The sequence below is a fragment of the Schistocerca americana genome, chromosome 6, assembly GCF_021461395.2.
Source record: "Schistocerca americana isolate TAMUIC-IGC-003095 chromosome 6, iqSchAmer2.1, whole genome shotgun sequence".
Lineage (NCBI taxonomy): Eukaryota > Metazoa > Arthropoda > Insecta > Orthoptera > Acrididae > Schistocerca > Schistocerca americana.
The window spans coordinates 164,228,774-164,256,283 of NC_060124.1; positions in this window are offsets into that span (position 1 = coordinate 164,228,774).

Below are 27,510 nucleotides of genomic sequence, written 5' to 3' on the forward strand. Positions count from 1 at the left end.
TGTATATCGGCTACTGTCAGAATTACTAAGATGGAATCTGCATTGAGTGATGAATGTATAAGCATACAGTGGAATGAATCTTTCACTCTGCAGTGGAGTATACACTGTTACGAAGCTTCCTGAATGAATAAAATTGTACACTAGACAAAGATGTAAACCTACACTCGTGCTTACCTCCCAGAATTACTAGGGAAGCAAGGTATGCAGGAGAACTTCCGAGAAAGTTGTTAATTTTGGTAGAGATACTGACAGACTGAATTTGCAAGGCAAACCACAAGGTTTGCTTAGTAGATAGTAACATTTTCCACAAAATGCAAAAATGTCTCAAATGATGGAATAGTTTTAGCCATTTTGTTCTATATGTGTAAAGCGAATAGTAACACTTGAAAAAAATTTTTTTACTACTTCAGAATCTCATATTTTTATCCCTTAAGTATGCCCAAAAACATCGTTGGTGGGAAAAAAAATTTGCTATGGTATAATTAACCATAACAGAAGACACAAAAAATTCCACCTAGACTTTTTTGCATGTAGGTTTCAGAATTATCTAGATTTTCTGGTTGAGTCTTGCTTTATCCTAAAAGAAATAAGGGTAAAATCAAACAGAAGCAAAGATAGGGATTGATAACTCCTGATTGTTGGTTGGTTTGGAGTGAAAGGAACTAAACTGCAAGGTCATCAGTCCCATCATCCGTTAAGTGGCAAACCAGAAATAGCCGTCAAAAGGAGGCGGCAAAAGGCAAATCCTGGAAAGCCTATGTGACAATAAAAAAATTAATGATATGAATATAATAGAGGGAAACATTCCACGTGGGAAAAATGTATCTAAAAACAAAGATGATGTAACTTACCAAACAAAAGCATTGGTATGTTGATAGAGACACTAACAAACACAAACACACACACAAAATTCAAGCTTTCGCAACCCACAGTTGCTTCATCAGGAAAGAGGGAGAGACGGAAAGACGAAAGGATGTGGGTTTTAAGGGAGATGGTAAGGAGTCATTCCAATCTTGGGAGTGGAAAGACTTACCTTAGTGGGAAAAAGGGACAGGTATACACGCGCGCGCGCGCGCACACACACACACACACACACACACACACACACACATCCGCACATATATTGGTATTGCTAGCTCTAGAGGTAGCATGTCAGGAAGATTGAGATGTCACCTTAAAGCAGCCAAATAAGGCATCTGTGAGTAAGTGGGCCACCATTAGGTGGGCTCCGCATTGGCATTGAGAGGGTCCTCACATTTGAGAATGTGGCTATGGGTCAGCCAAGTGTTGCCAATGCAGAGTCTACAGAGAACGGTGGATTCCCTGCAAGTAGCATGCAGCGAAGTCTGCCATGTGGTCATGGTCTCCTTAATCATCCTCAGTTTGTTTGGAGAAATCAGGGCAGACCAATCTGAGTTCCAGATTTCCAGCAGTCTGTTGCATATAAGTGACCGAATGTCCGGTTCTGGGACCCTCATTTCCAGAACCGGCACCCTGATTGATGGCCAGCTTGTTCAACTGGTCACCTCATTTTGTTCATTTTCCAAAATACCAACATCACCAGGGGGAAAAAAAAAGGATGGCTGGCTGTCCAGTTTGATAGAGATCAGAGACAAGATCCTGGATAGCCATAACCAGTGGTTGAGGAGGGGTGCACTGATCTATACCCTGAAGGCTGCTAAGGGAGTCACTACAGATTAGGATACTCTTGCCAGTGCAAGAACAAACATGGCTAAGGAATAATTTAAAGGCCATCAATTCAGCAGTGAAGACACTGCACCCATGTGACAGAGTGAAGTTCACTGTACTGTGCTTGTGCATATGCAAAGCCTGTTCGTCCACTGACTGTTGAACCATCAGTGAATACAAGTTCCAAATCCAATTACTACTCAAGAACAGACAGGAACAGGTGGAAAAAAACTTGGGGGTCAACAGAATCATTTGGACCAAAGGAGACTTTGAGGCAAATCCAACGTTTGGGTACACAAGCCATGGAGGCAGATGCAATGTCTACCTGACCAGAGGCAACAGTGGAGGAAGTTGTAGTTCTACACAGAGACACTGGAGGCATGTAGCAATTGTAAACACAGTTCTGGGTCGGTGCTGTGGGAGGTGAAGCTCCCTTCCACGGAAAAGGACATGGTAGTTGGGATGTTCAGGGAAACTACAAACATGAATAGCATAATCAGCAGCTGTTGGTGGCACCTGACAGATAATGGAGGGACTCCAGCCTCGACTAGTAGGCTGTTCACAGGGGTGGTTCAGAAGGCTTCTGTTGCAAGTCAGATCCCACAGTGATGAACAGATGTGATTGAATCAGTGCTGTATCGAGTAGCAAAAGGGTAAAGCAATATGCACCCCAGCTAGTGTTACTGAGGCAGCAAAGTGTTCTGAGGTGTTGCCAGCGCTTTTGCTTAAGTTGGCAAAGTTGGGTAAGCCACATCAGCTGGGAAATGTCTTAGAAAGTGGTTCGTCTCAACTACAAGAAGTAAATGATCATCTAGGTAAAGCTCTAGGTGCAAGTGGGCAGTACAGTGACGAAAGAAGTACATGGCATGAGTCTTGGTGGCTGAAAACCGAAAGCCAGAGGTGAGAGCCCAAGACTGTGCCTTTTGTATGGCAACCTGTAGGTGACACTCAGCAACAACCATATGAGAGGAGCAATAATAAGAGCAAAAATCATTGGCATATAAGGAGGGCAATACCGAAGACCCCTCGGCCTTCAGTAGATCATTTATGGCCACCAGAAAGAGGAGAACACACAGTACAGAGCCCTGTGCGGCCCTGTTCTCTTGGATATCAGAGGTACTATGTGATTCACTCACTTGGACCCAGAATGTACAGTGCGACAGAAAGTTCTTGACAAAAATCAAGAGTGGACCCTGGAGACCTCACTCTTGTAATGTAGTAAGATGTGGTGAGACCCTGTCATGTCATATGCCTTCTGTAAGCCGAAAAAGGCAGTCATGAGCTGCTGACAATGTGCAGAGGCCATCTGGATGGTGGACTCCAGGTGAACCAAATTATCAGCAGTGGAGCATACATTGTGAAAACACCTTGAGATGCAGCCAAAAGGCCCTGAGACCCAAGGAACCAGCGCAGCCACTGCTCACCATGCATTTGAGCATCTTACAGAGGACATTAGTATGGGCAATAACTGTCCATCTCGAGTGGTTTCATACCCAGTCTCAGTACTGGAATTATCATGCTTTCTCACCAATGGGATGGGAACTCACCTTCATTCCAGATCTGATTAAAGATGACAAGGATGTGATGCTGACAATCCATTGAGAGAGGTTTCAGCATTTGGTTGTGGATGCAGTCTGGCCCTGGGGCCATATCGGGGTAAGGGTCTAGGGTATGGGAGAGTTCCCATTCACTGAATGAAGCATTATATGGCTTCAGGTGGCGGGTAGTAAAAGATAAGCACATTCGCTCCGCCCAATGTCTTATGAGCTGAAAGGCAGTGTGGTAGTTTGCAGACGCAGATGCACAAGCATAATGCTCAGTAAAATGTTTGCCAACAGTGTCTCAATCAGTATAAATGGGACCATCTAAGGAAATACTTGGTACACTTGCAGGGGTTCAAATGGCTCTGAGCACTATGGGACTCAACTGCTGTGGTCATAAGTCCCCTAGAACTTAGAACTACTTAAACCTAACTAACCTAAGGACAGCACACAACACCCAGCCATCACGAGGCAGAGAAAATCTCTGACCCCGCCGGGAATCGAACCCAGGAACCCGGGCGTGGGAAGCGAGAACGCTACCGCACGACCACGAGATGCGGGCACACTTGCAGGGGACTGGAAGCCTTAGAGTCATCTGATCTTTGCCCATGCCTGTGATGGAGAGGTATGTAATCCAATTGTGGAAATGTACCATTCTCATGATTCTTGCTTTTATAGTTTTATGAGGTAATGGACATGGGTAATGGAGCCATTTAATGGCGATGAGGTGCTCCAGTGGAGGGTGCCCTACCTTCTTTTGATGGGGGCAACTGCAGGAAGAGGGGACCGCTTGGCTGGCTGCCAAAACTCCTGTTGCATGCTGAACAGCCACAGCAATACTATCTCACAATGGGGAGTTAAGGATGACAGCAGAGGTGAACCCATCCCAGTCAGCATTATGGAGAACCCATCTGGGCAGGTGTCTAAGGGAGCAGTGCTGACGGAGGTACAGGAAGTTTGGATGTGGTCACTATCACACAGATCATTGTGGACACTGCAGTGGATAGATGGCAGAAGACCAGGACTGCAAAAGGAGAGATAAGTGTGTGGGGCACCAGTGTTCCAGAGGAAAGATTGAGCACTGCCAGTGAAGTATTGGTGTCTTTACTATGGCCAGTGACCATTGTTTCATCCCACAAAGGGTTATCAGTGCTGAAGTCACTGAAGACTAGGAAAGGCGGGGGCAGCTGAGAGAGTAATGGAGACAGTACATCGTGGAACATGACATCATTGGGAGGAAGATAAACATTACAGATGGTAAAATCCTGATTTGCTGGTGTCCAAACAGCCACAGCCTCCAACGGTGTATCAAGAGGCACATGAACACTGTACATAGAGTCCAGCACATATGTACAAGCTCCACGCAATAGCCTCTCATAGTCAGTATGATTATTAAAATAATCTCAGTAGCCAAGAAGGGCAGGGATCCAAGTTTCCTCCTTACAAGATGAGGACTGAGGAGGTTTCCCTGAATTGGTTTCAGGGACAGAGGAAGAACGAGATGTGTGACGGCCAGCAGCCTGTGGTTCCTTCAGCCACTGGCTGGCATTTGGCTGTGGACCTGCGGGAACCATGGAAAGAAGAGTCCCAAGGGACCTCTTCCTAACTAGAGAAGCCAGAGGATGATGAAGTGCCTCCGGCTGGGGGATGGGGACTGGTGGTGTCAGCGGCAGGTGGGGAGCCAATGCTCCCGAAGTGGGTGTGCTGAAAGCACCAGAAGGGCCCCCAACTGCCTAGGGGGCAGGTATCGATGGATGGGTCTGAGGGCCCAATGTAAGAGGCACAACAGGGGAATGCAACATTGACAGAGAAGGTGAAGATGTTGCAGCTGTGGCATGACATTCTGTTATTTGTCTGTGATTAAGATGCTCATACTTTTTTCTGGTCCCTTGATATGTGAGCTTGTCCAGGGTATTATACTCCTGGATTTTCTTCTCATGCTTAAAAACAGAGCAATCTGGTGTGCAGGTAGAGTGAAGCTCACCACAGTTTACACAGATGGAGGGGGGGGGGGACAAGGATCCTCCCTGTGCAGCAGATGTCCAGAATCCCTGAAGACCAAGAGACCAAGGTAACAGTACAATGGGAAGACATATGAAGGAACTTCATGGATCTGAAGCATTTCATATGAGGAGGAATGTAGGATTTCACATCACACTGGTAGACCATCACCTCAACCTTCTCAGGCAACATATCATCTTCAAAAGCCAAGATGAATGGTCCCTTATGGACAAGATGGATGAAGTGCACAACCCATTGGTCTAAATTGGCCTGCAGCTCACTGTCAGATTGCAGAAGAAGATTAAAGTGAAAGATGATCTCCTGGACCATATTGAGACACTTGTGGGGACTGACAGTCACGGGAATGTCAACGTACTTCTCACAAGAGAGGAGCACCTGAGACTGGGCGGGAGAGGAGGGAACCACTCTTCATCTTAGAGATGGCTGCAACTTACCTGTATTTGTCCTCAACGTTTTCTACAAAAAAATAAAGGCTTTGCCATCAAAAAGGTGTCTCCATCAGCCTTGGTACAGACCAGGTAATTGTGGGAGGATTTTGCTCCTTGTCATCCAGTTCTGCATTCCCCCCGTGGTGTGGGAAGGGAAGGGAACACATTGGGATCATATTTTGTTGCATTGTATGAGGCCTTTCCATTGGAAGAGATTGCTGGAGCCATGTGTCTACCAGCGCAAGAAAGTTTTACACTTCATATGTGAACTATACTCGTGGTGCCACCCATTCTGAATGGGTTCTTTTCCCATGGGTGCTATCCAGACATAATAATGGCTGCCTGGTGCATAATCCATGGCAGGCAGTCCCCGTGCCCCAGTTGTGATGGGCACATACTCCATGATATACATGGAGAGTGTGCAGTGTAGGCACCAACAGTGCGATCCCTGCATGGACAGGGGGCTACCATCGTGTAGGTACCTGATGACCACCCCCACAATAGGATGGCTTCCTTGTTGAGTTTCAGGTATACTACAACAACAGGAAGGGAGTGTGCCAGGGTAGAAGGGAACCTTCCTTGCACGACATGCACTTATGTAAAATTTGGAAAGTTGGCAGGTCAAACCCAATAATGGGGCCATATAATCGTTGATGAATGGTGAAGACAGCACCAGGAGTGAAACTAGAAATCAAGACCGAAATCATGAACCAGGTCCAAGCAGCATCTGCACCAAAAGGATCATGCAATGGAAGGTCAGAGGAGGTCGAAGTGTAGGTTTGTAGCACAGAAAGAGGAAGCAATGCTGCAAAGGTTGAGGTCCTGTAGTAGCCAAGTGTGTACTCGCCAAAGAGTGGTGATCCTCCAGTCTGTTATTAAAAAGAAAAACATGTGAGCCATGCTTAAAAAAAAAGTAAAAAGCACTCCGTCTTCAGGCCACAAGTGGCCCATCGGGACCATCCGACCGCCGTGTCATCCTCAGGTGAGGATGTGCATAGGGGGGGGGGGGGGGCATGTGGTCAGCACACCGCTCTCCCGGTTGTTATGATGGTTTTCTTTGACCGGAGCCGCTACTATTCAGTCGAGTTGCGCCTCAATTGGCATCACGTGGCTGAGGGCACCCCGAAAAATGGCAACAGCACATGGCGGATTTATGGTCACCCATCCAAGCGCCGGCCACGCCCGACAGTGCTTAACTTTGGTGATCTCACGGGAACTGGTGTATCCACTGCGGCAAGGCCGTTGCCTAAAAAAAAGTAAAGAGCTCCAAAAATAAGGTAGAAACAACTTGATACATTATTTAAAGAGAAAGAAATAAAATTTGTAATGCAGATAAAATTGCCTCCCCAAAAAATACTTCTGGCAGAACTTTCAGATCATTGGCACCAAATTCAATGATTATTTCTTCACAGTGGCAGCAAAAATTGCAGTCATTAATAAACAACCAAATGCAGATGGACTGATTTACCTGTTCAGTCACTGCATGCACTACCAACAGTTCAATAGTTTCAAAAATGCAAGAAAGAAATCATAAAATTCATCAGTTCATAAATTCTTTAAAATATAGTAATTCTGGTGGTTATGAAGGTGCTTTGAGCAGTATATTAAAATCTTGTGCTTTCTTGATAGGATTACCATTAAGTTCTCTTTGTAATCAATGAATCGTGGCATATTTTCTGACTGACTTAAACATGCTGTAGTAACACACCTCTGTATAACTTGAGACAATCAAACCACCTATAATTAGAGACCTGTTTTACTCCTTCCAGTCTGAAAAAGTGGCCTATGACAAAGCTGGCCGGAGTGGCTGTGCGGTTCTAGGCACTACAGTCTGGAACTGAGTGACCGCTACGGTCGCAGGTTCGAATCCTGCCTCGGGCATGGATGTGTGATATGTCCTTAGGTTAGTTAGGTTTAATTAGTTCTAAGTTCTAGGCAACTGATGACCTCAGAAGTTAAGTCACGTAGTGCTCAGAGCCATTTTTTGAACCTATGAAAGAATAGTGACTCATATATCTTAGCATAACTTGGTAACTGCTTCTTATTTTTGCTTTTGTAAAGTTTACCCCATGGAGAAAGCAATAAGAGACATAACAAATGATGATGTGGAAAAGTTAAACAATAAATGTTATCCTGTTGTAAAATTTTGTGTCCTTGCCAAAAACCATTCATTGTGTGGCACACAGAATTCTACTTATGAAACTAAGTGTATTACACCATTAATTGCATTTCTCTTGCACAGATGGAATCTTACTTTCTTAAGAGCAAGTAGACATTATTATTGATAGACTGTATCACAGGCACGAAACTAACTACAGAATGGAGGACATAGCATGTGGAGTCCCAGAAGGATCAGTACTTGGCTCATTCCTTTTGTAAACCTACAGAAATGATCTTCTAGTGACTTTAAAGGGTAGTTAAGAACTGCAATGTTTCCTGATGACATAAGTGTACCAGAATGTGCTGTGCAAGGAAATTTGAATGCTTAGTAGGCAGAGCTACACTGACCAGCAATTAATAATACGGGATATGCAGGAAGACTCTCTCACTCTCACTCACTCACTCAGTCATGCACACACACACACACACACACACACACACACACACACACACACACACACGTGCGCACACAGTGAGCAACTAGTGTCACCACACAATAAAGAACACCAATGTCAGATGCTTTGGATAGTAAATATTAACTATCAGTGGATTAGCAGTTAACATTAGCTCTTCCTCTGTTGTTTGACCAGGAGAAAGAGCTGAACTCCAAGCAGAATATAAGCAAAATGCTCCATCTCTATTTATGAGGTTGCTTACTAATTAAACTCCAACTGCTCCCTCAGAAATACTTTTCCAGTAGCTGGAAATTCATGCCAAAATTCCTGTGTTGTTATATCCCATAGTATGATTGATACCAAGTCAATATTATGCAACAGAGGTTATGCTTGGCTATTGTAAGCATATGTGATACTTACACTCTACACACTGATCCTCCATCGTCTTGATGGTCTGACCAATGTATGACATGCATCAGCTGGATGGGATAAGGTATACAACTGTGTAACACAAACCAAGATCATCCTTTATGTAACCTAAAAGGACCCTAATCTTAGATGATAGTCAAAAAGCATATTTCACATGATGTTTCTGCAGGATATAACCAGTTCAATTGAAAATGGTACCTGCATGAAAGAAAAAGGCTATAGACTGTCGTGCTGCCTCGTTATTTTCATCACTCCTGTGATTCCCGGTTGGTTGATAGCTCAATGCATGTGTGATCTGTCTTTCACTGTAACCATTCTACTGAAAGATGACTTCAAGTTGGGCTATCTCAGCTAATAAACTTTCAGGGTGTAGGATGACAAAGGCCCTTAGAACCAAGGTACAAAGTACCCCTTCACACTGAGCTGCATGTCGACAATTGTCAGTCTGAAGATACAAATGAATGTGAGTTGGCTGTTTATAAATGGCATGTCTTCACATGCCGTCAAACTTTGTCATGTCGACTTATCAAGAAAGGGAAGGCAATTATGATTTCAATGCCTGAGAGTGAAGAGAGAGACCACAGCAAATCTTATTAAAATATTAGAGATTCAGATGCAATCCTTCTTACTGATGTGAGAAACCCGCCAAGTTCTTAATCTCATGTAAACACTGACCTATTACAAGAGACTAACAACATGTTCTGCTACACAGTATGTTGGAGCACCAATGTTACTGACTCTATGTCTCAGAGGAGCCCCTTCCTTGTGGATCTTGGATGGCCACATAATCAATGAGGGATGAACTCTGCAGTATGCTGGATCAGACAGTAAATACTACATCTTTTGAATGTAATCCATCTTATCTAAAACAGCCATAGCGTAGTACTTGTGTCGAATAAGATAGCAATATCAAAATCCACCTTGAATGAAGGCAAAGAAACACTCTGAGGCAAATGTGTCCCATCAGCATGTGACGTGTTTCTCTCCTAAACTCCTCTACAGTGTATGGAGGAAGTTTAAAAAGAGCCTGTTTGACGGAAGTTATAAAATCAAAAACTAGCAAGTACTTGTGCATCAGCACAAAGTTCAGACCTTTCAACAGCAGAGATTAATCTGCTGCTTCCAAAGATTTCTCCATGAGACTGATGAAGAATCACTCCCAGCCAGTCCCAAGAAAGTGCCAAAATTGTGGAAGCAATCACCAAATAAAGCCAAAGTAATTCCTTAGAAATACAGTCCAGTTGGTCGTTAACATAACTGATATTTTCACAAATAAGAGCTAGACAAGCCTGTTGCTGAAGATGGTATATGCATCACATTAGGAACTCAGCAGGTTAGTTACATTGATTACGGGGATTTAACTGACTCTGGTATCTTCATAAGTTTTTATGTGGTCTCTCTGTTTGTTTGTTATCCTCTGATTTGTTATAGTTAATTGAGGTTAGGTTTTGTGTTGAATTAACTAACCTATTTCAATATGTATTTACTTCCATTTACACTTTATTCAATGACCAGGTCTATGCAAAGTTACAATGGGGATCATTTTGTCACCTGTTACTACAAATCTGCTTATGGAAGATTTTGAGGAATATGCCCTGGAGTTGGCAGCATTGAACCTGCAGTCTGTTTTTATATTTGTAAATTATAGCTTTGTTGTTTGGCCTCATGGCAATGAAAAATTGCACAGCTATTTAAACTATCTGAATTCAGCCTACTTGAATATTGACTTCAGTATGGAGATTAAAAAGTTGGCTACCTTCCCTTTCTTGATGTGCTGATTGGGAGAAAAGCTGATGATTGGGACATGCCATTTATAGGAAGTCAGCTCACACTGTTAATGCTGATAGTTGTCAACATTTTGCTAAGGGTAAAGGAGTATTTCATACTTTGGTTCACAAGACGCAAATTGTCTCAGACCCTGAAAGTTTGTCAGCTGAGTTTCACCACCTTGAAGCTACCTTTCATGAGAGAACTTGAAATGAAAGAAAGATCAGATGCTTATTGTGCTATCAACCAACAGTCAATCAGGTGAATCACTATAAATAACAAGTGGCACCTAAGTCCAGCCTACCTTATCCAGATAAATTTGCAGCAGATTGGTTGTATTCTGTGGAAACCTGGTGTGAAGAGTGTTTTTTGATCATTTTCTAAGATTGGAACTCTTTTAGGGTCTGTAAAGAATGATATTGGTTTGTGTAAGATGGATCTTTACCATGCAGTTGTGGCATATCATGCATTGGTCAGGCCACAGGTCAGCAGGTAGCTGGTGTACATAAGCATCACACATGCCTGCAACAGCTGAGTAAATCTACCACTGTAGGACATTGCCTTGATACTGCTAATATGCTGCAGTATAACAGTACAGGGACTATGGCACGCACTTCCATGTAACGAGATAGTGTTATTAAGGAAGCAGCCAAATTAAATCATCAAGTGACGTCATAAATAGAGGGAGTGTTTGACTTAAATTCTGCTGTAAATCCTACTCCCTCCCTGGTGAAACAATAGGAGGAGAGAGCTACAATGTTTTCACCCACTCCCCATGGTGTAGGCAACGTTCGGCCACTAACTCTGAGTGTGGCTTGCTAACATCAGTAGGGGGTGGCCATACACCATCAGTCATTAAGCCAACAGCGCAACATAATAATGTTAACACCAAAGCATTATTTTAGCAGTGAAACATTAGTGCATTAGTGAATAATTTAATAAAAGATATACTGTGGTTGGATCAGTTGGTCGAAATCCTGAAGGATAACAACACTGCACAAAACAGATCGATTTTAAGTTTCATATAAATCCCTTTTAATTATTTTTTCAGAAGCACAACATATCCAAAACATGGCCACAAACAAATTACTCATTCAACAACTGAACAGTGCAAATTTTGGTATTGCTTTGTGTAGACATAGCGTTATATCCAGCAGAATGCACTAAATTGCAACATACATGTCCCAGTGCATAAAAATAGCATTCACAACATACACACTACCAGTAGTATTACTGACTCCATACTAAATACTTCACCAACACTCCAGATACAAGACTGCAGGCAAAAGTCCTCGATTTCTGTCATGCACACATATTTAAAAGTTCAGCCACATGGCCACTCCTTGATTCAGTACAGATACTTTCATCTGACCACCATTTGCAATTTTTGTTTATAGCATCTTTTATATTGTTTAATTAGAAAAATAATCTGTTCAGTATGTTGCAGACATTGTCCTCTTTCATCTGGAGTTTCAAAAATATGACTTTCATGATGGATTCAGTTGTGACAATTTACTGTAAACAATAATGGTAAAAATGTCAATAACTTTTTAACTATCAAAGTTTCAGGCAAGGATTTATGTTTAGTGAGTTCGCCCCACTGTCGTGGTTCCAAAATTGTCATTGGTTTTTCTCTAGCATGGTTGTAACGAGTTTTAACATATTTACTTTAAAATTACATTAGTGATGACATTTTAAGTCACTGGTCCCTCCATGTTAGCTTGTCCCGTGACCGTGTTGCTGGAACACACCTCACTTCATGCCTGGCAAAACGCCAATAACTGGTGGGCCTCATAGCTTGCTAGCTGCCTTTCCTTCTGCTCAGCTTGCCTGTCACAGCAATCTGACAGCAGGCCCACAGCTGACTTGTCAGGTTTGGTCTGTCCTGAGGCAGTCAACTAGCTGCTTGTAATGTCACACACCCCTGCTTCATATATCACTCGCTGGCTGAGTGGTATATGAAATAGCACCATACCTCACCATTCACATAATGTTACGCAATAACAATTTTTTCAGAGGTTTAACGATGTCAAAACTCATGTAATAATTTTGTGAGTGACGAATCAATTAGCATGAGCATTATCTCTAGGATACACGTCTGCAGCTCGTGGTCTAGTGGCTAGCATTGCTGCCTCTGGATCACGGAGTGCTGGGTTCGATTCCCGGTCGGGTTGGGGGATTTCTCTGCCTGGGAACTGGGAATTTGTGTTGTTCTCATCATTTCATCATCCCTCATCCTCATCATCATCATCATCATAATCTCTCAAAGCTATCCATTCTTCCTCTTCTACTGTACCCCTTTTCCACCAATCACCAGCCAAGCCATATCCTATCAAAATATTCAGACAAAAGTCCCAATGAGTGAATGCTCAATATTTTGTACCCATGACTCTCCAGTGATCAGGCTGTAGAAATGCTTTGCTGGTTCACCATGTGTCCACTGTGTTTAGGTCTCAAGTGAGACTTATCAAGGCAACAATACAAATGCTTAAATATTTATTAAAACAGCCAGATATTCCCATATAATAATAGATAATAAATAAAGCATTTTAAAGTTTTAGAAAATCCCTTTGCATCTCGCAAGTTGCTCATGATGTTAATTCTGGCTTCCCCATCTGTACAAATAATCATGGAACTAGATTAACCGAAACACAAATCCATTGATTTCCATGACTCTAAATCTGAACATTATATTTACGTACTGACACGAGACAGAACAATCCCTTAATCACCTCACCGCAATGCACCAAAGTTAACCCACATGAGTTATTTCCCATGCCATATATATATCCCTCATAACTCTTCCTTTACGTCTCACAACCGTATCATTATGTTTGTCTTTTTTGTGGTCTTCAGTCTGAAGGTTGGTTTGATGCAGCTCTCCATGCTACTCTGTCCTGTGCAAGCCACCTCATCTCTGATTAACTACTGCAATCTACATCCTTTTGAATCTGCTTACTGTATTCATCTCTTGGTCACCATCTATGATTTTTATCTTCTTGTCTACACTGTTTCACATCTGTGTTTCATTTCCATACATGGCTACACTCCATACTCATACTTTCAGAAAAGACTTCCTGACAATTAAACCTATACTCGATGTGAACAAATTTCTCTTCTTCAGAAACACTTTTCTTGCCATTGCCAGTCTACATTTTATATCCTGTCTACTTTGACCATCGTCAGTTATTTTGCTACCCAAATAGCAGATTCATCTACTACTTTAAGTGTCTCATTTTCTAATCTAATTACCTCAGCATCACCTGATGTAATTCAAACTACATTCCATTATCCTTGTTTTGTCTTTGTTTATGTTCATCTCATATTTTCCTTTCAAGACACTGTGCATTCTGTTCAACTGCTCGTCCAATCCTTTTCTGTATCTGACAAAATTACAATGTAATCAGCAAACCATTAAGTATTTATTACTTCTCCATGAGCTTTAATTGCTGCTCCAAATTTTCTTTGGTTTCTCTTTTACTGCTTGTTCAGTGCACAGATTGAATAACATTGGGGATGGACTGCAGCCCTGCCTCACTCCTTTCTCAACCACTGCTTCCTTTTCATGCCTCTTGACTCTTATAACTGCAGTCTGGTTTCTTTACAAGCTGCAAATAGCCTTTTGCTCCCTGTATTTTACTACTCCTACCTTCAGAATTTCAAAGACATTATTCTAGTCAACATTGTCAAAAGCTTTCTCAAAGTTTACGAATGCTATAAACATCGGTTTGTCTTTCTTTTACCTGTCTTGTAAGATAAGTCATAGGGTCAGTATTGCTTTGCCTGTTCCTACATTTGTCCAGAATCCAAACTGATCTTCCCTGAGGTCGGCTTCCACCAGTCTTTCCATTTTTATGAAAAGAATTCATCTTAGCATTTTTCAACCATGGCTTATTAAACTGATAGTTCAGTAATTTTCACATCTTTGAGCAACTGCTTTCTTTGTAATTGGAGTTACTACATTCTTCTTGAAGTCTGCAGGTATTTTGTCCATCTCATACATCTTGCTCACCAGAGTTTTATCTTGGCTGGCTCTCCCTACTCTATCAGTAGTTCTAACAAAATGTTATCTACTCCTGGATCCTTGTTTCAACTTAGGTCTTTCAGTAAGCTGTCAAATTCTTCACATAGTATCATACCTCCCATCTCATCGTCATCCTTTTACATTTCCATAATATTGCCCTTAAGTACATCTCCCTTATGTAGACCCTCTATACACTCCTTCCACCTTTATGCTTTCACTTCTTTGCTTAGGACCAGTTTTACATCTGTGCTCTTGATATTCAGGCAGGAGGTGGTTCTCTTTCCTCCAACAGCTTCTTTAGGCAGTATATATCTTTTCCCTTGTGATATACACTTATAAATCCTTACATTTGTCCTGTATCCATTCCTGCTTAGCCATTTTGCAATTCCTGTCAATCTTACTTTTTAGACATTTGTATTTCCTTTCACATATTTCATTTCATGCATTTTTATATTTTCTCCTTTCATCAGTTAAATTCAATATCTCTTGTGTTACCCAAGGATTTCTCCTAGCCATCATCTTTTTACCTACTTGACCCTCTGCTGCATTCACTATTTCATCTCTCACAGTGTCCGCAGCCCGTGGTCTAGTGACCAGTGATGCAGTCTCTGGATCACTGGGTCCTTGGTTCGATTGCTGGCCGGGTTGGGGATTTTCTCTGCCTGGGGACTGGATGTTTGTGTTGTCCTCATCATATCATCATCATCATCATCTCCCAAAGCTATCCATTCTTCTTCTTCTTCTTCTTCTACTGTACTCCTTTTCCTTGTTCTTTTCAAACATTCCCAAATGCTCCCTCTGAAACTCTCTGCAACCTCTGATTCTTTCCGTCTATCCAGTTACCATCTCCTTCAGTTCCTACATTTTTGCAGTTTCTTCAGTTTTAATCTACAGTTCATAACCAATAAATTGTGGTCAGAGTCCACATCTGCCCATGGAAATGTCTTAAAATTTAAAATCTGGTTCCAAAATCTCTGTCTAACAATTATATAATCAACCTGAAACATTCCGGTGTCTCCAGGTCTATTCCACGTATAAAAACTTTCTTTCATGATTCTAAACTGACTGATAGCTGCGATTATATTATGCTTTGTGCAAAATTATACCAGGCAGCTTCCTCTTTCATTCCTTTCCCCCAGTCCACATTCACCTACTATTTTTCCTTCTCTTCCTTTTTCTAGTATCGAACTCAAGTCCTCCATGATTTTTAAACTTTTGTCTCCATTAACTATCTGAATAATTTATTTTATATTGTTGTACATTTCTTCACTCTCTTAATCAGCTGCAGAATTAGTTGGCATATAAATTTGTACTACTGTGGTGCCTGTGGGCTTTTCATGTTTTTAACTTGGCTGCAATAATGTGTTCACTATACTGTTCATAGTAGCTTATCTGTGTTTCTATTTTTTATTTATTATGAAACCTACTTCTGTATTACCCCTGTTTGATTTTGTGCTTGGAACCCTGTATTCACCTGACCAGGAGTCCTGTTCCCCCTGCCACCAAACTTCTGTGATTCCCGCTATATCTAACTTTAACCTATCCATTTTCCTTTTTAAATTTTCTAATCTACCTGCCTGATTAACAGATCTAACATTCCACACTCCTATCCGTAGAATGGTAATTTTGTTTCTCCTGATAATACATCATCCTGAGTTGTCCCCACGTGGGGGGAGGGGGGGGGGGGGCTATTTTACCTCCAAAATGTTTTACCTAAGAGAATGCCATCATCATTTAACCATATAGTAGAGCTGCATGTCCTTGGGAAAAATTATGTCTGTAGTTTACTTTGCTTTCATCCGTTCACATTACCAGCACAGCAAGGCCAATTTGGTTGATGTTACAAGGCCAGATCAGTCAATCAACCAGACTGTTGCCCCTGAAACTACTGAAAAGACTGCTGCGGGAACCATAGGTTTGTTGAATTCTCAACAGGTAGCCCTGCATTGTGTTTGCACCTAAGGTACGGCTTTCTGTATCACTGAGGCATGCAAGCCTTCCCACTAACAGCAAGGTCCATGGTTCCCTCTATGTCCAAACATATACCAATAACAAATCAGTTAATTTTTTAATATCTTCTTCGAACAGTTAAATTCCAATAATCCTCATTTAAATGAAACTTTTGACACCAATTAAACCAGTATCAGGTGTGCAAATCATATTACACAACATACACTGAAGCACCAAAGAAACTGGTGTAGGCATGCGTATTCATATACAGAGCTATGTAAACAGGCAGAATATGGTGCTGCGGTTAGCAATGCCTATATACAACAAAAAGTGTCTGACACTGTTGTTAGATCAGTTACTGCTGCCACAGTGGCATGTTTTCAAGATTTAAGTGAGTTTGAATGTGGTGTTATAGTCAGCGCATAAGTGATGGGACACAGCATCTCCGAGGTAGTGATGAGGTGGGTATTTTTCTTTACTACCATTTCACAAGTGTACTGTGAATATCAGGAATCTGATAAAACATCAAATCTCTGACATTGCTGTGGTCGGAAAAAGATCCTGCAAGAACGGGACCAACAATGACTGAAGAGAATCGTTCAATGTGACGGAAGTGCAACCCTTCCAAAAATTGCTGCAGATTTCAGTGCTGGGCCATCAACAAGTGTCAGCATGGTAACCATTCAACAAAACATCATTAAAATGGGCTTTTGGAGCCAAAGGCCCTCTTGTGTACCTTTGATGACTGCATAACACAAAGCTTTATGCCTTGCCTAGGCCAGTCAACTCTGACACTGGATTGTTGATGACTGGAAACATGTTGCTTGGTTGCCTGGTTGGACAAGTCTCATTTCAAATTGTATTGAGTGGATGGATGTGTGGGGGTATGGAGACAACCTCATTAATCTATGGACCCTACATGTCAGCAGGGGACTGTTCAAGCTGGTGGAAGTTCTGTAATGGTGTGGGGTGTGTGCAGTTGGAGTGATATGGGATCCCTGATACAACTAGATATGACTGTGACAGGTGACACGTATGTAAGCATCCTCTCTGATTACCTGCATCCAGTCATGTACTTGGGCAATTCCAGCAGGATACTTTGACAGCCCACACATCCTGAATTGCTCCAGAGTGGCTCCAGGAACACTCTTCTGCGTTTAAACACTTCTGTTGGCCACCAAACTGCCCAGACATGAACATTATTGAGCATATGTGGGATGCCTTTCAATGTGCTGTTTAGAAGAGATATCCACCCCCTTTGTACTCTTATGGATTTATGGACAGCCCTGCAGGATTCATGATGTCACTTCACTCCAGCACTACTTCAGACATTAGTCAAGTCCATGCCACATTGTGTTGCAGCACTTATGCATGCTCATGGGGGCCCTATATGATCTTAGTCTGGTGTACCAGTTTCTTTGGCTCTTCATTGTATATATACCATCCAGAAACACTTAACAACGAGAAACCCATAAAATTACTTACAACTATACCAGATGGTAATAAATATACACTTTATAAACACTTGAGCACATAATATTCTCTTCACTGACTTGTTGATATACCTCCTCAGCTCAGTTATATTTCACAGATCCAGAAGTTTCTTTGATACTCGACACACAAGTCTGTAGGCATTGAGATGTGGGCACTCTGTTACTTCAAATGGCTCATTATACAATTCAAATATTTTTTTGGTTTCCACACCAATTTCACTGGATTTTTCATTAGTTCTAAGATTTTATCTCCCAGTTTAAATTTAATAAAACTCTGTATTCTCTGTTATCAAATTATCAGGTTTTCTTCCTATCATCACTTCTTATGGAGGGAAACAGTGATACTACTTTTAACTGTATTCATAAGATCTTCAAATACAGTCACATGTCCCACCCAAGTAGTATGTTTTTTGCTGGAGTAGGTCCAGCACAACCTACCTAGTTCCTGCATGTACCTCTCAGCAGCACTGCTTGCAGGGTGGTACACTGATATCCTTATTTGTGTAATGCTTGCCCTTTCTACAAGTCTGTCCTACACTCTGGAAGCAAATTGTGCTCCATTGTCATATAGGATCTTTTCAGGCAATTTGACATTCACTATGTAAGTTTATTCAGTATACACTTAGTTATGACTGTTTTTAGAGGGTACAATTTGAGACATCTTTAGAGAATACATCTACTGCTAATAACAAACAGTGGAAAACCCAGCATGCAATGTAAAAATACCCTCTTCAACTGTCGATGGTCTCTGTCAGTCAACAGATGAGGTTGGCCTGTATGCTTTTGTGCTGTATGTGTCCTGTCACATTCCCGCTTCACTATCACATCGAAAACAATGGGCCTAGGGATGTTTAGGGGTGTGGAAATCTCGTGTACAATCGTATGACACAAGTGACACTCAATCACCTGACCATTTTCGAAATCCTTGAGTTCTCCGGAGTGCCCCATTCTGCTCTCTCATGATGTCTAATGACTACTGAGGTCGCTGATATGGAGTACCTGGCAGTAGGTGGCAGCACAATGCACCTAATACGAAAAATGCATGTTTTTTGGGGATGTCCGGATACTTTTGATCACGTAGTGTATGTGCAGTTGGGAGGTGAGATGGAGGACAGTGTGTAATGTGTAATAGACAGACATCTATCCAGACCACCACACAGGAATTCCAAACTGCATCACGGTCCACTGCAGGTACTATGAAAGTTAGTTGGGAGGTGGTAAAACTTGGATTTTGTGGTCGAGCAGGTGCTCATAAGCCACAGATTGCACTGGTAAATGCCAAATGACGCCTTGATTGGTGTAAGGAGCATAAACATTGGATGATTGAACAGTGGACAAACATTGTGTGGAGCGACAAATCATGGTAAATAATGTGGTGATCTGACGGCAGGGTGTGGGTATGGCGAATGCCCGGTGAACATCATCTGCCAGCGTGTGTAGTGCCAACAGTAAAATTCAGAGGCATTGGTGTTATGGTGTGGTCCTGTTTTTCATGGAGGGGGCTTGCACCTCTTGTTGCTTGTGTGGCACACTATCACAACACAGACCTAATTGATGTTTTAAGCACCTTATTGCTTCCCACTGTTGAAGACCAATTCAGGGATGGTGATTGCATCTTTCAACACAATAGAGCACATGTTCATAATGCACGGCCTGTGGCGGAGTGGTTACACAACAATAAAACAATAACATCCCTGTAATGGACTGGCCAGCACAGAGTCCTGACCTGAATTCTATAGAACACTTTGGGATGTTTTTGAATGCCGACTTCATGCCATGCCTCACTGACCAACATCGATACCTCTCCTCAGTGCAGCACTCCATGAAGAATGGGCTGCCATTCCCCAAGAAACCTTCCAGCACCTGACTGAACGTATGCCTGTGATAGTGGAAGCTTTCATCAAAGCTAAGGTTGAGCTAACACCATATTTGCGGCGCACAATGGAGGTGTGCCCAGCAGTTTGTAAGTGTCTTGATTGATCAGTGAAACTGCAACTCCGGTATGAAGCTGGAATGGTATCACTTGCCATTAATGTCCAAGTCTACAAAAAAGTTTATTGTCCTGCTGACGACAAGAGTGACTGTCTCGTGCAACGTGAACTGACACTGGTACAAAATCACTTGCGACTTGATGGGAGTTACGGCGATGTTGATGCATACTATTTGTGGGATGAACACAGCCACTGTTAGAGAGAATGGCACTGGGCGGAGTGGAATGAACGACATGAATTTCCATGGGAAAAGTTTCGCGAGCCTGAGTATCCTTGGTTCGATTCCGCCGTGAAGCAAAGGGCCTGGAATGGTTTGGAGTTTCCGATCTGAGCTTTTTCTGGCAAACACTCTGAACATGTCCTTTTTTATTACAGTAAAAGCAAATGTCTTGGTGTGACGGGCAATTCTCATGCAAATGTTTAGTAGCGCACCGCGGGCATGATTTAAGCAGTGCATTTGCTTGCCGGCGCGGCACACATTGCTGCGAGCCTGGTGGCAGTGGCGTGGCTGGGCGCGAGGGCTGTTTACTGCTCCGTGCAAATCGCCTGGCAGGCTGGTTAACCTGACACACGACTGGCGAAGTTTCAAATGATTCCTGAGCAAAGTCAAGTGTGTCCTGCTGATCCAATATGTCCATCACTTGTTGAAGGGAGAGATTGACTAGTTTCAAAATCTGTTCCCTTATACGAACATCAGAAACATTCTGTGCAATTGCATCACATACCATAGTATCTGAATATGGGAGTCCACATTGACACTCAAAAGCACAATCCCCAGTAAGGCCTTGCAAGATTGCAATCCACTCCCGATTAGTCTGACCTGCTGTACGTTTTGTACAAAAGAAGGTATACCATTTCGCAACTACTTTGACTGATTGTTTGAAATATGCATCTAATGCAGACAAATTTTCTTCATAGGACAGAGTTGCTACGTCGCGTCGGGGAAATAATTTGACTATCACACTGTAGGTTTACACACTGACGGACGACAAAAGAAAAGGCTGCCGCTCATTACCTTGAATTCTGTAGGCGGCGAGATGGAATCAAAATTGACATGACCACTCTGTCCAGCTTTCCAGTGCAGCATCAAAAGGTCTGAAGTTTGGTGCAACTGCGTGTTGTGGCTGCGTTAGCAGTGGAGAGGCAGCTGCCGCATCGTTTTGCATTGCACGTTGACCCTGGACGAGCTGTCCAAGGGCATCCAGTAATGCCTGTTTCTGCTGATTCTGTAAGCGATAAAATTTGGACAGTACATCTGGAGATTGTGGTGAAGCCATTACACAGTTAAATTAGGGCAGTCTCAATGACATATGTCAGTATAGGTAAGAACACCGTTTTTACTCCTCGTCGCCAATTTTGTGTTAGCAAAAGAGCCAACACCATGTTACGAGTGGAGGCTGAAATGCACGTGTTTTAGCTCACGCAGGCTGGCATGCGGAGGGAAGGACTATAGTGACGTGAGGTCTGGAACTTGACAAGGAATGAGAATTCAGAAAGTGGACGTACTTAGTTTGATACTTAACTTTATCCATTAATGATGAATGTCGCTCTTGACGGTACATGATTCACAATATTATCTGTTCAGAATACATTCTTGAAGATAGTACTTATAGTAACTGAATATGGCGCCTTGCTAGGTCGTAGCAAATGACGTAGCTGAAGGCTATGCTAAACTGTCGTCTCTGCAAATGAGAGCATATGTAGACAGTGAACCATCGCTAGCAAAGTCAGCTGTATGACTGTGGTGAGTGCTAGGGAGTCTCTCTAGACTAGACCTGTCGTGTGGCGGCGCTCGGTCTGCAATCACTGATAGTGGCGACACGCGGGTCCGACGTATACTAACGGACCGCGGCTGATTTAAAGGTTACCACCTAGCAAGTGTGGTGTCTGGCGGTGACACCACAGTTGTTGTTGTTGTTGTGGTCTTCAGTCCTGAGACTGGTTTGATGCAGCTCTCCATGCTACTCTATCCTGTGCAAGCTTCTTCATCTCCCAGTACCTACTGCAACCTACATCCTTCTGAATCTGCTTAGTGTATTCATCTCTTGGTCTCCCTCTACGATTTTTACCCTCCACGCTGCCCTCCAATGCTAAATTTGTGATCCCTTGATGCCTCAAAACATGTCCTACCAACCGATCCCTTCTTCTAGTCAAGTTGTGCCACAAATTTCTCTTCTCCCCAATCCTTTTCAATACTTCCTCATTAGTTATGTGATCCACCCATCTAATCTTCAGCATTCTTGTGTAGCATCACATTTCAAAAGCTTCTATTCTCTTCTTGTCCAAACTGGTTATCGTCCATGTTTCACTTCCATACATGGCTACACTCCATACAAATACTTTCAGAAACGACTTCCTGACACTTAAATCTATACTCGATGTTAACAAATTTCTCTTCTTCAGAAACAATTTCCTTGCCATTGCCAGTCTACATTTTATATCCTCTCTACTTCGACCATCATCAGTTATTTTTCTCCCTAAATAGCAAAACTCCTTTACTACTTTAAGTGTCTCATTTCCTAATCTAATCCCCTCAGCATCACCCGATTTAATTTGACTACATTCCATTATCCTCGTTTTGCTTTTGTTCATGTTCATCTTATATCCTCCTTTCAAGACACTGTCCATTCCGTTCAACTGCTCTTTCAAGTCCTTTGCTGTCTCTGACAGAATTACAATGTCATCGGCGAACCTCAAAGTTTTTACTTCTTCTCCATGAATTTTAATACCTACTCTGAATTTTTCTTTTGTTTCCTTTACTGCTTGCTCAATATACAGATTGAATAACATCGGGGAGAGGCTACAACCCTGTCTCACTCCTTTCCCAACCACTGCTTCCCTTTCATGCCCCTCGACTCTTATAACTGCCATCTGGTTTCTGTACAAATTGTAAATAGCCTTTCGCTCCCTGTATTTTACCCCTGTCACCTTCAGAATTTGAAAGAGAGTATTCCAGTTAACGTTGTCAAAAGCTTTCTCTAAGTCTACAAATGCTAGAAACGTAGGTTTGCCTTTTCTTAAGCTTTCTTCTAAGATAAGTCGTAAGGTTAGTATTGCCTCACGTGTTCCAACATTTCTACGGAATCCAAACTGAACTTCCCCGAGGTCCGCTTCTACCAATTTTTCCATTCGTCTGTAAAGAATTCGCGTTAGTACTTTGCAGCTGTGACTTATTAAACTGATAGTTCAGTAATTTTCACATCTGTCAACACCTGCTTTCTTTGGGATTGGAATTATTATATTCTTCTTGAAGTCTGTGGGTATTTCACCTGTCTCATACATCTTGCTCACCAGATGGTAGAGTTTTGTCATGACTGGCTCTCCCAAGGCCATCAGTAGTTCTAATGGAATGTTGCCTACTCCTGGGGCCTTGTTTTGACTCAGGTCTTTCATTGCTCTGTCAAACTCTTCACGCAGTATCTTATCTCCCATTTCTTCTTCATCTACATCCTCTTCCATTTCCATAATATTGTCCTCAAGTACATCGCCCTTGTATAAACCCTCTATATACTCCTTCCACCTTTCTGCCTTCCCTTCTTTGCTTAGAACTGGGTTTCCATCTGAGCTCTTGATATTCATACAAGTGGTTCTCTTCTCTCCAAAGGTCTCTTTAATTTTCCTGTAGGCAGTATCTATCTTACCCCTAGTGAGATAAGCCTCTACATCCTTACATTTGTCCTCTAGCCATCCCTGCTTAGCCATTTTGCACTTCCTGTCGATCTCATTTTTGAGACGTTTGTATTCCTTTTTGCCTGCTTCATTTACTGCATTTTTATATTTTCTCCTTTCGTCAATTAAATTCAATATTTCTTCTGTGACACCACAGTAATGGCACAATTAACATAAATAAATTGTTTATAATATTTTTTGTAGTTGTTTCATCAGAAAAAAAATCTGTCCAGTATAGTGCAGATATTATCCTCTTTCATCTGGAGTTTCAAGAGTGTGACTTTCACAATGCATTCAGTTGTTACAATTTACTATAAACAATAATAGTAATAATATCAATAACTTTTTAACCATTAAAGCTTCAGACTGGATTTGTGTTCAATTAGCTCATCCCACTGCAGTGGTTCCAAAACTGTCGTTGGTTTTTCTCTAGCACACTTGTAATGAGTTTTAATGTATTTACATTAAAATCATAATAGTGATGACATTTTAAGTCACAGATCCCTCATCCCACAACCAGGTTGCCGGAAAACATCTCTCTTCCTGCCTGGAAAAACCCCGATGACCAGTGGGCCTCATGACTTGCTAGCCACCTTTACTTCTGCTCAGCTTGCCTGTCACAGCTGTCTGACAACTGTCTGCCCCAACAAACATTCACAGTGGCTGACCGCTGACCTGTCAGTCCATCCTGTCAGCCAAACCACCTCCCTGTAATGTCATAGTACTAACAGTACTTGCTCACCCATTGGTAATTAATAGTCACTGTCGATAACTCCTGATGTTGGTCTTCTATGGTTGGATGGTGGCTTTCTCTGCATGTGCACGATACACTGTAGCCCTGCCTACTGAGTGTTTACATTTCCTCACATATTGCTTTCTACTTGAATTTGCAACTTGAAAAGGATGGACTGTTCAGCTCTCACAATACCGGCATTGTTCAGAGGCATCATCTGGCTGTATTCCTTTAAGTTATTTATTTATTTATGAATTCTTCTGTCACTTTTTGGTAGAGCAATTCCATATTTAAGATTGAACAGAAGTACACTGTTTTTGGTTCCTAAAAGTGGCCCAATAATCCAAAAACTAGTTGAAATAAACAAAAATCAGCAGAACAAAAACAGTGTGCCTGTTATTCCTGTAAGTTGTCTGAACAGTAAGTATATTGTGTGAAGTAGATAACCATGCCTCCGCCTCTATAACTGCACTCAGCCTCATGTGGAACTTCAGCTCCAGGTCACAAAAACTGACAACAGTCGGGTGAGTAGTGCTCTGATACCCTGCCCCTCCATAACGCATCTGATGCCGCCATTGGAAGACGATGACACGACGGTCGGTTGGTGCTAATGGGCTTGCCAGAGTCTGTGGACAGAGTTTAGTTTAGATAATGATACAACTTAAAGAGGCCCCATTAAAGATCCTGAATTTCTTACATTCACTCCCAATACATATACTCCTTAAATGTTTTTGTTGTTGACCATAAAAATTAGTTTCAGCTGAACTGTAATCTACATCAGGATAGGTTTGAGCTAAGATAGAACCTGCAGTAAACTTTGGCACTTGAACTTTGCATTAGACACTAATATTTTAAAAAATTAATTCTATAGGAAATGTGGAAGCAACACTTCATAAAACAGTATTTCAATAATATACAGTAAGCACTTGTGGACCTTTCATGAATAATAAGTCTTTGTTGCTGATGAGTCTTCCGGGCTGTATGGCTGTGGTTAAAGGAACTTTTCAGTTCCTGATGTTTCATCTGGAGCTGCACTGGATATCTCCTTAGGTGTTCCTGGCAATGCTGAGTCTATCGGTCGGCCAGACTCAGCTAAGCCAGGAACACCTCCAGAGATGTCCAGTGCAGCTCTGGATGAAACATCAGGAACTGAAAAATTTCTTTGGCCACAGCCATACAGTCCAGAATCTTCATCAGCACCTATCACATCCAGTTTTGAAAACCTTCAGTCTATAATAGTAACTCATAAAATTTTTGGACCTCTATGTACTTGGACCATTTATATGCTGAAACTGTTAAGTGACCACAGTGTCGTTTTGTTTTTGTTTACTGGGAAAAGTAGGGTATCATCTAGTACAGGCTTTTGCCATCACTTGAATTACCAGCAAGAAGAACAAACAGTTTCTCACTGTTGCATTTCTGGTTGTTGAAATCAAGTAATACAGCTGATGTTAAAAAGTATATGTATTCTATTATGAACTTAAAAAATTGGACATTGAAATAAACAAAATTTTGCTACTCTCTGTCAACAATATTGCACTGTTAGTAAGGGTTACATGCCATATAATGTAGCATACATAGAACTGAAGGATACAGAATTGTTGTTTATTTATAGCTACACAAATATGCATTCATAAACAAACAAAGATAAAGAGAGTAGCTTCAAAGATAATTCTTGTACCGGAGGTGACACACAGTACATTTAATTATTCCCACATAGTTCCACCCACTCCTTAGTGTGTGGAGGGCCTGGAACATAAGGGAATTTAAACTTTATTGGCTGGTTGGCGCTTATGTGAACTGCTGGCCAAGATGCCAGTGCAGCTGCTGGATATGGCGATGGTATGGCTATTGGCTGATGAAGGGGTTTGGTTATCACAAATGATGTCTGCATGGGTTTCTCTGGGCACAGTGAGCCTTACACTGTTGGCATGGCATCTTGTAGGGGTGAAGGCTTGACTCACTTGTTACAAACCTTTAAAGTCTTGATGTTGTGCAAAATCTGAATGGTGCAGTCTCCTTGTGGCAATGTGGGGATGGGACTGGTTTATGGTGGCTGGAGCATCAGTTTGATGATATCTATGTGGAACATGATGTGAGCACAGTTGTTCACAACTTTATACACAAATGTGGTGTGTTTGCTATGGTGCAAAGCAAATGGGTAGTGGATCGTGGCTTTGTGGTCTCAGATCCATTGTACCAATTGTGGCAGTTTTGCTGCAGATAGCAGCAGTGCAGGTGTGAGAGAGCCAGCCAGAATGTGTAATGGCTGTGTGTACAACATTACTGCTAATGATGCTCCAACGTCTGGCTCACATTCTGTGCAAAGGCCGAGAAGGACCAAGGGAAGCACCTCCCTACATATGAGAGCTGACTTTAGGGTCTCATATCATCTTATCCCATTTCTGGTGGGATGGAAACTTGTTGTATGATGACACTGGATGCTGGTTAGACAATTCTTGCGACAAAATATATATTCAAATAGCTGGCAGTGGTATGTAGTGATAGGGAGGGTGCCACAAAATATTGCTCTCCATTTGGCTACAAAGGTCTTTGCTGTTGTCCCAGCAGAACAGAAGTAGCTTCTGTGGTGAGGAGTCCAGTGCAATGGGAGTAGCTTCTGGGCACTGAGTACATGAGTCAACCAGTGCAAAAAGATGTCTGTAGACATTTGCAGATGGAAGGGGCCCTATGAGATTGATGTGGATGTGAGGGAATCTTGCTGGAGAGCCTTGAAACAGCCTTATGTCAACATGTACATTTTGTCCCACTTCGTGTTGCTGGCATTGAAAACACAAACATTTCCATGCATGGGCATTCTTTTAATTGATAGCCACACAAAACAATTGATCAGTAACTTGTTGGCTGTGTTTATTCCTGGGTGTGAAAAATCATGAATACTGTCAAAAGCAGCTTTGCCGAGTTTTGGAGAAATATAGGATTTTGGCTTCTGCCGAGAGATGTCGCACCATAGTGTTAACTTGTTGCTTGGCACTGGGATTTGAGCAGGCTACAGTTCGGTAGATTAGTGTTCCAGTGAGTACTGTAGTTGTGTATTTGCTTTCTGACCTGTAGCAAGTTCTTTGTAGTCCATGGTACTTGCCAAACAACAAATGTGCAAAAAGTAATCAGTCATGATGATTTCTGCTCCTTATATGTGGCACACATCTGTCATAAACTGGCTGACAAACTCTATATTGCTGAACTGCCAGGGGAAAC